The sequence below is a fragment of the Acomys russatus genome, chromosome 12, assembly GCF_903995435.1.
Source record: "Acomys russatus chromosome 12, mAcoRus1.1, whole genome shotgun sequence".
Lineage (NCBI taxonomy): Eukaryota > Metazoa > Chordata > Mammalia > Rodentia > Muridae > Acomys > Acomys russatus.
The window spans coordinates 58,993,786-59,007,679 of NC_067148.1; the positions used below are offsets into that span (position 1 = coordinate 58,993,786).

Sequence of the window (13,894 nt, forward strand, 5' to 3'; positions counted from 1 at the left end):
TCCTTCTTCAAGAATGTTCCCTGGAACTTCCTGCCACAGTCCCCTTGGCACCGATGGCGACTCCTGCTTGTTCCTCCTATTGCCCGAGGGTGACTTGGTGGAATCGGAATAAAGCGCTGGACCTGTTGACGCCTCAGGTGTCGTTGCGTGGGTCAGCTGCTAACAATTGTTATAGTTAAAGGAAACAGCAGGCCTCCTGGTCCGGAATCCTGGGAAGGCTGTAGTTTTTGGTCACCTCGAGTCTAGAAACAGATCAAGATCCTGGCGAGACCTGCGCAGTTCTAGAGTTCCATCTTCATCTTCAAAGCTCTGTCTCTTGACTGAAAAAAAAAAAAAATGCTGTTCTAAAGGATTTGTGTTAAATATCCCTAAGAACGGTTGTTTTCTTCAAGGAACAAGAAGCAGCCGTTCTATTACTTTGTGATTAAAGTTAACTCAGAGGTAAAGCTATTTGACAGAAAAAAAATTTTTTTGCCCTAATCCATAGGTGTAGGAAACAAAATTTCCCTCCCTTCTTTGAAAGCATAAATCCCTTAGAGTGCTAATTAAAATACAAACAGGTGCGGACATTTGTATCTCCAGCTCTCTGAATCTAGGTCTGTCTAGAGCAGATCTTGGAATTCAGGGAATTAAGGGGTCTGCCATGCCCTTTAGAGAAGATTGGGGAGACAGCTGGTGACAGGCCGTGAGAGTACAAACTCAGAGGGCTCAGCACGCAGAGGCAGTGTGGGTTCTCGGAGCTCGCCTGCTGAGGCCGCGTGGCTCCTGCAGTAAACCAGCCCTTCCATCAGGGGGCGGCCTGTCACCCTGGGAAGCTCAGGCCTTCCCACTCCGGTCCTACGGGGCAAACCAAAGCCCCATTAGATGACAATGCGCCGGGCCGAGCCTGGTTCCTTCTCTAGGAATCGCCCTTGTGTCCTCCTCAAGTCAGTCACTAGGTATTAAACTGGTAAACTGTGGTGGGGCTGTGGTTTTCAACTTTAAAAATGAACAGTCGCCAGCTCTGGGATTGAGCTGTCAGTGGGCTGGACAGAAAGGGTGGAGAATTACTGGGGACAGATACGAACAGGTTACAGAAGAGCAAACAAACCCACCTGGGGCCTAGTGGAAGGTCACCGACCACAGAGGTCAGCTGGGTCGATTCTAGGGCTTAGTGGAGGACAGAGAGGCGTGTTGTCCGGAGAGGCAAAGAGCCTGGCTGAAGGTTTTTCTGTTCACCCTGTGAACAGAATTTCCACAGAGCTGTGGATATGCCAAGTCGATGTGGAAGAATTAGGTCCTAATACTCCATATACTGCTCTAATATGAACGTTTAATGATTAGGCCACTCCCATGGCCTCTTGGTGCTGCCCGCTGCCCCTGTTCTGCAGGGACTTACCAGCGCCTCGTGAAGCAGCAGGTGAGGACCTCCTCCCACTCCAGGCTTGGTCTCCGGGCTCTGCAAGTCCCTTAGCTGACCTCAGTGTTGAACTCCCTCTCCAGCCTCCCCTAAAGGGCTTTGTGATTAAATGAGATCATTTATAATTTCATTTTTCTAAAAGATTTGTTTATTTTATATGTAAGGATGTTTTGTCTGCATGTACATCTGCACACCAGAAGAGAGCATTGGATCTCACAGGACCTGTTTTAAACAGGTATGACCTACTATGTGGGTGCTGGGAATTGAACCCAGGACCTCTGGAACAGCCATCTCTCCAGCCCCTCATTTATAGCTTTAAAAGAAGACTTTTTGGGGCTGGAGAGATGGCTCAGTGGTTAAGAGCACCACCTGCTCTTCCAAAGGTACTGAGTTCAATTCCCAGCAAACACATAGTGGTTTACAACTACTTGTAATGTAGTCTGATGCCCTCTTCTGGCCTACAGGTGTACATGCAGGCAGAACATTGTATGCATGATAATAAATAAATAAACATTAAAAAAAATAAAAGAAGACTTTTTATGTACAGAAGAGTGGCTTTTAAACTCTGTGTGTGTGTGTGTGTGCATGAGAGTATGTGTATGAGTGTGTGTGAGTGTATATGTGTGAGTGTGTGTGCACTCAGGTGGTATTGTATGAATGATATCTGTAGCTCATAGTACAGGTGTGCACACTGTGCATGGCCACGTGGAAGCCAGAACAAGATATCGGGCATATCCCTCTATCAGTCTTTCTCCATTTCTGGCTGGCTGGCCAGCGAGCCCTTGGCGTGTCGGAGCTACAAGTGCCCTTACCCATTGAGCTGTCTCCCCAGCTTCGAGTGGCTTTCAAACTTTTAACTGAAACTTGTAGTAGTAAATTTATATCAGAGCTGGGAAGGTGGCTCAGTCCCTGGGACCATCATGGCCGAGGAGAGAACCACCATTCACAGCTGCGCACTGACACTCACCCACAAAAGAAGTAAAAGCAACAAGATCAAAAGTGATAAGTATCACTAACGTCATCTGTGATGTCTGCAAGATTCCCTATCCTCTTAAAAGTATTGATCCACATTGCTGCTATACTTAAAACAAACCACAGGCCAGGCAGCTTAAATAACAAGAATTCATTTTCCACTTTTGGAGCCTGAGAAGTCCAAGGTTAAGGAACTGGCTGGTTGACTTCTTGTTGAATCCCTCTTCACCTCAGCCACTTTCTTGTCCCATCCTACATGGCAGGGAGACACTTTGCTCCCCCTTCCTATGTGCCCTGTCTGATGAGAGTCTTACCCTGTAGTCACTCTGAACTTTTGGTTTGAATTTTGTGTAGTCCTAACTGTCCTGGACTCGCTTTATAGACCAGGTTGGCCTTGAACTCACAGAGATCCACCAGCCTCTGTCCCCCCTACCCCCCAGAGCGCTGGGATTAAAGACATGCACCACTGCTGCCAGCATAAACCTTTATTATCTCCCGGGGGATCCTCTCTCAAAATAATACCCAAGTCCCACAAAAATGGGAGATCGTGTTCCACCATCCTGTGGCTCACAATAACCAGGGGTAAGAAATTCGGATTTTCCCTCTAAAGGAGCATTTGTTAATGTCCTTTGGGATCTTTATAAGCAGAGGGCTGCTACGAGGATGCAGAGAGTAGAAGCCTGGGATGCTGCCAGGAGGGCTCAGACTGAGAAAACACTAGTGATTTGGGGCACTCAGTATTCCAATGATTATATGGGGGTACTGTGAGCACCAAATGACAGTGTTTACCATTCTTTCCTCAGAGGTCTGGGATAAAAGAAAAAAGAAGCTCATAGTTACTGTGTGCCCGGCATATGTCAGGTGTTTATGTAACACTTTGTTCTTAGCACAGTCCTGTGAGGCAGCCATTGCCATTTGCTTTTCTCACATAAACTGAGACTCAGGGTACTTCAGTTATTTGTACAGGTTATTCTAAGAGCCATACAAAAGCCAAAAGTATAACTTATATCTTTGGTTTTGTAGAGGTAGGAGAGAAGGGAGCATGGGGCAAATATTTATGAGTATCAGAAAATATTTGGTAATTGGCTATTTGAGTGCATATAGCTAGTTAGTAGCACACATGAAAGGCCTGTGTTTTCTGATTTTTTTAAGGTGTGTATGTGTGTGTGTGTGTGTGTGTGTGTGTGTGTGTGTGTGTGTGTGTAGCAGTCAGAAGGTAATTTGTAAGAATCAGTTCTCTCCTTTTACCATGTGCATCTCAGGGTGGATTTTCAGTCAGCAGGCTTGGTGGCAAGACTTAGCTACGTAACTGGCTCGATCACTTCTGATTTTTGTCACATGTAAGAAGCCATTGCCTGTTGAGAAATATGCGCTTACATTCTTCTTTGTTTGCTTGTGTTTTGAGATATGGTCTCATGTAGTCCCAGGCTGGATTCAAACTCCGTAAATAGCTGAGGATGACCTTGAACTCCTCCTTCCCCTGACTGGGGTTTCAGCATGTGCCATACGCCTGTTTTTATGCCACTCTGGGACCTGAAATGATTTCATGCAGAGTAGGCAAGTGCCGTTCAGGCTCTGCTTCCCTAGCCCTTATGGTGCGGGGCAGGGACCAGTGGGTCCTGAGCAGGGAAGGAAGGTGGCAATAGCCATGGGTGAAAGAGACCTCAGGCGGTGTGAGCTTTAGGAGGCACAGACTCTTGGGAAACAGGATTCAGTGAGACAGCTTGTTTAAAGCCTACTCAAACCTTTGAGGAGTGGGTAGGGGTTTTCAGGGTGAGTGCACATCATTGGTGGGGGCAGGGCACTGGGGGTGCCTTATTTGCATGAGGAGGAATTTCAGGTGCCGCTCAGATGAAGTTTAACCTGGCTACCAGGCTACATGACCTCCTCTGGGGGCCAAGGGTGGGGACACAGGGCTACATGGCCAGGTCACGCAGGCCTGGGGCTGGGAAGAAGCAGTTCTGCTTCCGCCAACCTCAGGACAAGATTTCCAGGGTGTGCACATATCTTGACCCTACTCTTACTCTGGGCTCCCCCACCACCCATGGCTCCCCAGCCCCTCAGACAAGCACTGTAGCAACTGAGCTGCACTCCAGCTCTGTCACTTTGGCTTTAACAACATAAATGCTAATTCCTTGTAGATGAGGTCTCTATGATGTAACAATGAGTTAATCTATTAGTGAGGAAAAGAGTAGGAGGAGCTCTTGTCTTTTAAATGAAGAGGACGTTTACATAAATTTGTTCAATAACTAGGTTTAGAGCACCAGAGCTACAATAGACGATAAACAGCGTATTAACATGAACGAAGAATTTCTGGTTTTTAAATTTAGTCAATATTATTTTCTTTTTAAAATTTTGTGTACTTATTTAATTTATTTTATGTATGAGTGTTTTGCCTGCATGTATGTATGTGTAGCATGTGCCCTCGGAGCTCAGAAGAGGGCAGAAGAGGGCGTTGGGTCTGCTGGAACTGGAACTGGAATGAGTGAGCCACCATGTGGGGCCATCGCTGCGTTGTTTTGCAGAGCAGCAGTTGTTCCCTCTGGAACTGTTGCCTCCTTTGGGGGGAGCACAGTTCTTTCTTGCCTTTCTCTCTGATCCAAGAGAGGCAAGTCTGTCTGTTGGGAGGGCAGGGCTCTCTGCAGGCAGGACTGAGAGATGGTGAACTCGCCATGTTCAGGGGTTATGAGTCAGCATGCGTCTCCCCCCCCCCCCCCCGGCCCCCTTTAACCATTTACAGAACACCATTCTGTGGCATTGAATAAGCCATTCCAGCTCATCTCTAGAACTTTTCACCTCCCCCAAACAAAACTATTTACCCATTAAACACCACTCCAGCCCCTGGCAGCTGCCCTTCTACGTTCTGTCCCCACGGATCTGACTCTTGTAGGCTCTGGCTGGCTCCATCACCAGCTCTGGAGACAAACACAGGGTAGATGGTGCTGAAAGCTGCTCTGATCTCTTGCTCATCTGTTGGTCCCGGCCTGGCTGCCTCATCCTTCTTTCTTCCCCATTTCTTAGTAGTCCTCAATTCCTTACCAAATGCCCATTATATGTCAAGAGCTATGCTAGATGCCAAGGGTCTTAGAAAAGACCAGCTTCTGGCTGCAGGTAAGTCACAGTACAGGAAACAGAAAGACAAACACACTGTTTACATACCATACAATAATTCCACAGCCTAGTGGAATTGGAGACATTTTCCTGAAAGGGATGACAGAAGCCCTCAAGGAAAGAAGCGGTCATGGGCTAGGCAGACTGAAAGGAGTGGCACATGTAGACCGACTGAGGCATTAGGTCTCGGAGCTTGGAGAATTACTGTGGTTGGAACTAAGGGGTAAAGCAGAGAAACAGAGGGGTGGCACTGGAGGAGTGTGCAGGTCAGATGGCCAAGATCCCCTAACCTGTGTTAAGGAGGGTAGCTGGGAAAGCGCGGGGGCCCAGGGAGGAGCTAAGGGGAGACGATGAAATGAGCTCTGCCTATGCCCATCCTCGGCCCCCAGCTGCAGCCCCGAATCTGCCTTGGCCTTAGACCTGGTCTGCTGTAGCGCATCATACTGCCATGCTTTCTGACGTCTTACTGCTGATGCCTGAGTGGGTCACAGCCTTCAATAATTTTGACAAAGTATATACAGTGTGTCTGTCAGTCTGGAAAATAAGTGGACTCACGAGTGAAGTTTGGGTCTAGTTGCTAATGCCTTTGTGTGGAAACAGTGGTGAATTGTCAAATTCTCTGTCCCTGGAAATTCAAGAGAAATATTACAGCCCAAGTCAAGCAAAGACCCTGTCAGCCCCACAGGAAAGGGGTGCTGGGAGAAAGAGAAAAGGAAAGAATCTGAGCCAACAGTTGTCAGACTCACTGTTCTTAGTGTTCAGCAGCAAGAGAACTGAGTGTTCAGAGAGCCCCTCACTCATCAGAGGGGCAGAGGGGCAGAGGGGCATGGCGAGAACAGGCCGTGGGTCAAGTGAAACACAGTGCAGCTACCTCATCATCCTCTCAGCATGCATGTGGGTATCATCTTCGGCTATGTTAAAGGTACTAAAGGCTTGCCTGGGACTTGCCCCATTCCAACTAAACTCTGCTCTCCTTCCTCTGGAATATGTAGTCTAGGAAGAGATGTGTGGGGGCTGGGGTTTGGATCTAGGGTGGTGGCAGAAGCCAAGGTCATTCCTTTGCCTCTGCGTCAGTAAGAGTTTCCGTTAGTGCCACTGACCATCTCTGCCTGCCCACAAGTGTTTTAGCAGCCTCTGCCGACTTAACCAACAACTCTAGGCCAGATGCACCTTAGCAACCAAGGTTTCCCCCCATCAGACCGACTTGGAGAGTGTGATGGTTAATCTTGGTTGTCGACTTGACAGGAATGAGAGTCACCATGGAGACACACTTCCAGGTGTGTCTTTAAGGGTGTTTCCAGAAATGTGTAACTGAGCAGGAAGACTCACCATGAATGTGGGTGGCACCATTCTATGGCGGCCCAGTCTGAGTGAAAAGGAGAAAGCCAGCTGAGTACCAGCATGCATTTCTCTGCTTGCTGCCTGAACACAATGCGACCATGGTTTCATGTGTCACCATGCCTTCCCTGCAGTGATGGAGGAAAGAAGTGAGAGAAGGGAATGCAGGCAACAGAAAAAAACAGGGAAACTAGTATTTAAGTGCACAAGTGCCGCAGCATTCCACAGAGAACCAAGGCCTCCATGAAATGTGCTTACTGGTGGCTTAGAGTCTACTCTAGGGACTTGGCGGTAGACAGGATCTGAGGGGATGTTGGGACTCTGTCTTATCACTTATCTGCGAGTGCTGTACCACCACAGGCCTTCCCTTTTCCAGGATCACTGACCCAGAAACCTTCCCTTCTGCCTGGTTTGGAGGGAGCTTGCAGGGCCTGATGGAAGACTGCTGGCTTCGTTTTGCTGCTGCTCAGATAACGAGCTCTAATTTTAGACCTAGATCTAGTTCAGAACTGGTTCACTTAGTAACTAGGTGAAATTTGGCTTCTGATAAGAATTCTAGGCCCTGTTCTCTTGCTGTTTCCCAATCTCCTCTCCACCCCACCCCCCACCCCCCTATTCACAACCCTGAGCTTTAAATGGTAACACAAACATATTTCTGGGTTATTTTCAGAGACATTAGCTTAAAAAAAAAAATCAACGAAGGGACACTTCAGAAGTGTCAACCTCAAGCAATTTCCTTCCTCAGAACCAACTGTTCCAGATCAGTTTATGAGTGAGGACAGAGTCAAAGTCACTCTCTGGTTCGAAAGCACAGAAAATCAACCCAGAGTCAGCTTGAGAGACAATGTAGCTCTAGAGATACAGAGTGGTGACATGATTCTTGAAGTTATTCAGTAAACAGCAAGACTAGACACCAGATACCTAAGCCCCCCCTACACACACACACACACACACACACACCCCACATGTATATACACACATGTACACATATACATGCGTGCGCGAGCACACACACTCTAACTGCAGCCTTCAAAAGAGCTCACTGAACAATTCAGCTAAGATTTTTCTCTTTTTTTTTTTTTTTTTTTTTTTGAAACAAGGTTTCTCTGTGTAGCCTTGCCTGTCCTGGACTCACTTTGTAGACCAGGCTGGCCTTGAACTCATAGCAATCCCTCTGCCTCTGCCTCCCATGTGCTGGGATTAAAGGCGTGCGCCACCACGCCTGGCACAGCTAGGATTTTTCTTAGGTTTAAAGGGTCTTCACTGGAGAGATACGGCTTAAGCTTTGGGCATTTGTAACCTCAGGCCCCATGTCAGCGTGTTTCTTCCCCCTTCCTAGCCTAGCAGATCTCACCCTGCATTCCCACCTTGTAAAGGCGGGAGGCACCCTGTGAGGTTCTGCTGTGTGCGCTCTAACCAGAAATCCTATCTTCCTCCTGTGCTAGCAGGATGCAGCACAGCGCTGCCCTCACCACGAGGCTTTCTATAAATGCTTTATGAACTGAACTGAATAGATACGGATCTCTCTTTTTGCATGTTGTCGATATGTGGGTTTTAGTTGTGAATTAAAATTGATAACCTAGGAAAAAAGCTTTCTTGAGGTGGAACTTAGTTCTTATTTGTTTTCTTTACTTTTCATTCCTTAATGATAATTCTTTCATCCCCCACCATGCATAGAGTAATGATCTGCTACTAATTACTTTATGCCCTACCATAAAACAAAAGTGAGCTGGCAGAATGCTAGGGGCCAAATACAACTTGTATTTTACTATCGTTCTGATTTAAAGAAAAAGCTGTATATCTAGTTTAAAAAGAAATCTGTATATTACCTTAAGACCAGTCATTACCTTAAGAAAAGAAACTAGCTAGATTTTTTTCTCTTTTGGAATATAGAGAAATGCAATGATAGAATTAAATATTTTTCTAGACAATATGATCACAAAAACTACTAAAAATCTCTTGGAACTATGTGAGGCAAATCTACTAGCCAGAATTTTTTTTTAAAACAACTCTTTATTGACTCTTTGTGAGTTTCACATCATGCACCCCAGTCCCACTCAACTCTCCATCCCCTCAGATCCACCCTGAGCTCTTACAGCCTCCCCCCAATGAAACACATGTACACACACACACACACCAAAACATAAAGCATAGAAACCATCTCATCGTGGCAGCTGTAGTGTGTCACAGTGTGTCCCACAGTGTGTCCCTCTGTCCACGCATCTTCACTTGCAAATGTTCGCTGCAGTGAGTCATTGGTCTGGTTCAAGATCTCTGCCTTCCGTGGCGCCATCAATATTGCATCCTCACTGGATTCCTCCAGTTACCCTGTTTTGCCCTGTGTCACGTAGATCCTGCAGCTTGGGTCATCAGGACTGGCTCTTTCACAGTCTAAACCACTTGCAGATAATATAGATTTTGGGGTGGCCCAACTCAGAGCCCTGGAGTTGGCCCTGGGTAACAGCTGAGCTGGTCAGCAGGCCCCCACATCTCCATTGCCCACACTACCAGGTGAGCTCTTTCTCCTGTCACTTCTCCAGCTAGGCCAACCAATGCCAGCATTGTGAGGAGTCAGGGTCAGCTCTCCTGCTCTCACACCCTTAGGGCTGGCTCCGTCAGTCATGCCTTCGCCATCAGGGCCAGCTGTACTGTATTTGTATTGACCAGCTGAGGTGTAGGGCCCACTCTCCTGAGTACTACAGCCAGTGAGGGGGCAGTGATAGCTCTCCCACTCTCATGACTCCAAGGCCAGCTTTTCTGGCTAGTACAGGTGGTAGGGAGAGGGCATCACCTTCACACCCATGCCACCTCATGCCAGTCAAGTGGTGGGGCCAGCTCTCCTTCATTTTGTCCTTTGGGATAGCTCACTCAATCCCTTTCAACGAGAGCCAGCATTACTGTGCTGCCCGAGGTGAGGTGCAGGGGCCCACTTTCCTTCCCAGGCGAGGGCAGGGCTAGCTCTCTGGCTCTCATGAAACTGAAGACCAGCTCTCCAACTGCCATGGGCAAGCTGGGGAAGGCATCACCCTGGCACCCATAGCACCCCATCCACGAGGTTCCTGGTGGCTGCCCCCAGCCAGGGACATCCCCAGGGTCTTTAGTGGTAATATGAGCCACTGCATCTACAAACCGACCTCTGCTGCTGGCATCTCAGACATGGCCCTCGGTGCAGCTCAGACTGGAGCCTCACCATGGCCCAGGTGGTGGGGCTGGCCACTCACAGGCTACCCCTCTTTGCCATCTGTCTTCACAATGCTCAAGCTGCTCACTTTCTTTCCCATCTGATCACCGCATACTCACACATTGTGGTGGCTCCTGCTGCAGACTGGCCATGAGGCTGGTAGGCACCTGGGTGACATCCTCCATCCATGCTGTGTGGCATGACGCCAAGCAGGTGTCTATGGCCCACCTGTGCCATGCACTGAAGGGGCAGGTCTGCGGGTGGCATGGCAGTCCTCAGGGCTCTGTCTTCCTCCTCCTGCGCTGCATTGCCTGGACTTGGTTTTGACTTTTTTTGAGTCCTAGGCATAAAACAGCTTTGGCCACCAGGCCAGGCATCAAGCTAAGATGAACAAAGGACTGCCACCTGCTCTTCCCCTGACTGATATAACAACAACACCAACAAGTGTCTCTGTGCCCTTTGTGGGGATGGAGTGGGGTGGTGTCTAATTAGAATTCTTGAAGCAAATAGTTTCTAAAGTTACAGATTGTAGTCAGTTACTTTCTGTTTATTGTTAGTGTGTGTACCGTGTGTGTGTGTGTGTGTGTGTGTGTGTGGTGTGTGTGTGTGTTGTGTATCTAGGTCAGAGAACAGCTTGCTGGAGTCCATTTCTTCCTGTCACTTAGCTGCTGTGTGGTTGGTCTTGTTCGCTGTTCTGAACACCCCAGGCCGGTTGGCCCCCGGCTTTGCAGTGATCCTCTCGTCCTGCTCTAGGACTCCTGGGGTTACTGTTCCAGGGAATTCTGTAATTACAGATGTGCACCATTGCTCCAGGATTCTTTTCACTGGATTCTGGGCGGGGCCCTAGTGTCAGTGGAGCCACGTCTCCTTCATTACACCCGGGAGAGGCACAGAGTCCCTTAGCTGGGCTGACCGAGCTCTTCAGTGTGGAAGGATAAACCAATGAATTCCTCTTCCTAAGGCTATTGCGAATAAACATGTAATTAAATATTTTCACCTGGAGCCGTGATTTACTTTGTGGATTTTCCTACACTGAGAGGAACAACTGAGCGTTCGTTGTGAAGTGAAAACACTACCACACAGTACCTTTAGCTAGCCTAGGGGTCTTTTTTTCATGGTGCCTTTAGCTCTGTAGTACATGTGTTAACAACAGCACGTACAAAGCTATATCTTGGCATTAAAAATTCCATGAGTTTCATTTTGAGGATCAATTCCCACACACCTGTTTTTTAGCCCCAAATACAGCCACTTGTTGCATTGCAGGCATAAATATAGAGCAATTAACGGTATTTGGACATAGTCTGTATAACCCTCTATTTAAGTCACAGCCCATCTGGTCCTCTATTATAAGTGTTCTATTTGGTTTAATCAGGCCACACTCACTGAGCCATCAACCTAATCCCCCTGCCACACAGCTTCCTGCTCCTCTCCTCTCCCTCCTCTGGGTTTGGGGCTCCCCTCCCCTTGTGCGGCTATTTTTATCCGCCTCCTTGGCCATAAAAGGCTGGCTGTGGGGCCCGGACATTCTGCTGCCTGACCACATGCATTATTTTTGAACTGGCACCCAGAATCCTGCCTCTAGCCCTGCCTTTAAACTTTCTCTCAGATTCAACCTCAGTGGGTCTTCATTATCTCCTCCTGCTCTTGACAGCAGCGGCGGAACACCCCCCTGGTATCCTTGCCCCAGAAACTGGTAAGTGTGACACAGGGGCACATAGGTACGCAGTAGTTTCTGTCGTCTTCACAGCTCAGCGGGAGTAACAGAGGGCACTCCAGGGAGGGAGAGCTGGGCAGCGGGGTGCCTGCTGGGCTGGTAGCGATTTCTGGAGTTAAGCTGCTGTTCCTGGAACTATAAGATCACAGTTTGTCTCAGATTCAACCCAAGAACTCTGCCTGAGTCACAGTTCAGTGTTTTGATTGAAATCTGGACTGGACAAGGGGCAGGAGCAGTGAGGTGTTCTTTACTCTGCATGCCTACAGCTCTCCCTGAGTGCAAGTTAGGCCAGAAGCATACAAATTCTCCTTAAAGCCACGAGTTCAAGACAGACAGACAGGCAGAGACAGAAAGAAGAATTGTACCACGAGAGCGCGTAGATGAACTCCCGAGTGATATTTCTGACTTGAAAATGGCTGGGTGATAGAATGGTGGCAGACTTGGCAGGTGCCCCCGAAGCTCTTACTTCTGTAAGGAATTCTCATCAGCTTTTAGCCTGTGCTGCCGGTATAAGAGTGTTACAGCCCAAGTGCAGTTTATGGAGTCTGTATTTCTTCCTAACCTCCCAAATTCTCTTTAGAAAGAGAATTGAAGTTTCAGAGGCACAGAGGACAACAAACCTATCTTTTTTTTCTAACAAATTATGACTGTTTTGTGTTCATCTGAGCCTGGCTACTTAAGAAAAGGACATGGTTGTCCCTTCTTCGCTCCTGACGTCAGTCAGCTCTGGAGACTTAAAGTCAAAGCCTGTTTACCTGTAACACGTGACCCCATGTACTAAGTAGTAGGTGTTAATAAAATGAATACAGTTGGGGCAGATAATCAAGAGTAAAAACAGAAGTGGGACAAGACACTTAGATGGTTTGTTCTGTGAGAATGGTCACATTTTGAACGTTTGGGGACTGATGTTAGTTTTTAATGTGACACAATGGAAGATCTCTCATTATTTGTAAGTTACTCTGATGGCATCACTACAGAGAACACTTCCAGACTCTAATTCCATCCTAGTTAATGTATTCTAACCATTTTATACTGTTACCATTTTCTAATAGTGTTCATTAAGTATAACTCTGCACCTGAGTGAAGGAAAAAGCAATCTACTGAAGATTGAAACACAGTTGCTTCCTAGCAGCTACTTTCTTCCTCTCAGGAATGCCACACAAACTGGCATTTTCCATGGGACCTAGTTACATATTTCTAAATGAAGTTTGCTGGATTTTCTTCTTTAGGCAGTTCATGTTGACTTTTTTAATGGCTTAAGTAAAATTTAGTTTTGAATACGATAAAAATTAAAAAGATTCACTCCTTATTTAGAAGCTTAAAGCAAAACAAGGTTAGGGGGAAAAACCTTTACTTGGAAACAACTTTCTTACATAGTTTTAAAATAATTTTTAAAAAAGATTTATTTATTTATTATGTTTACAGTGTTCTGCCTGCATGTATACCTGTCCACCAGGAGAGGGAACCAGATCTCATTATAGATGGCTGTGAGCCACTGTGTGTTTGCTGGGAATTGAACTCAGGACCTTTGGAAGAGCAGCCAGTACTCTTAACCTCTGAACCATCTCACCAGCCTTCTTACATAGTTCTGAAAATATTTTAGAATATTATGCATAAGAGTGTTTTTAAAAACCTAGGGGAGGTGCCTGTAGAGTTATGACTTACCCTAGTGTGCCGTGCAGTCGATAGTCTTCCTTTCAGGAAGCACATTACTTACAAAAGGAAATGTTGGGGCTCAGAGAGTAAAGGCCTGAGGGCCTGAGCTCAATCTCCAGAGCTCACATGATAGAACCGATGCTAACAACGTGTCCTGTGTCCTCCGTGTACATGTTGACACACATACATGCTGACATGTTCTCCATGTAAATGTTGACAAACACATATGCTAACATGTCCTCCATGTACATGCTGACATACATGCACGCCCCCCCCCCCCAACACACACACAGTTGCAAGCTCACCATGCCACACTGAGGCCCGACCCTTTCTTCTTTATGTAGTGAGACTGGAAATCTCCATGTTTTTACATGGAATAAATACTTTTTTGGTTTGAAAGTTGCTGTTTTGAAGTGTCTGCAAGATTTAAAAGAATGTGTATGTAATAAAGTACCAGACCCCAAGGTTCAGTCTTAGGGCTTTTCAGTTTGTTGTCATTTTCCCCATCTTCCCCCAGCCTGGG

At 47.1% G+C, this 13,894-nt stretch overlaps 2 protein-coding genes across 5 annotated transcripts in view; one reads left to right on the forward strand and one right to left on the reverse strand.

The window, feature by feature from the left end:
• Positions 1-13,894, reverse strand: part of LOC127196631 (myosin regulatory light chain RLC-A) — a 72,632-nt gene that overhangs the window by 8,606 nt on the left and 50,132 nt on the right. The window lies entirely within an intron of this gene.
• LOC127196630 (myomesin-1-like) overlaps positions 11,643-13,894 on the forward strand; it is an 84,278-nt gene continuing 82,026 nt past the window's right edge. The window contains exon 1 of the mRNA XM_051154487.1: positions 11,643-11,694. The gene's annotated coding sequence lies outside the window, so the exon portion shown is untranslated. The remainder of the gene's footprint in view (positions 11,695-13,894) is intronic.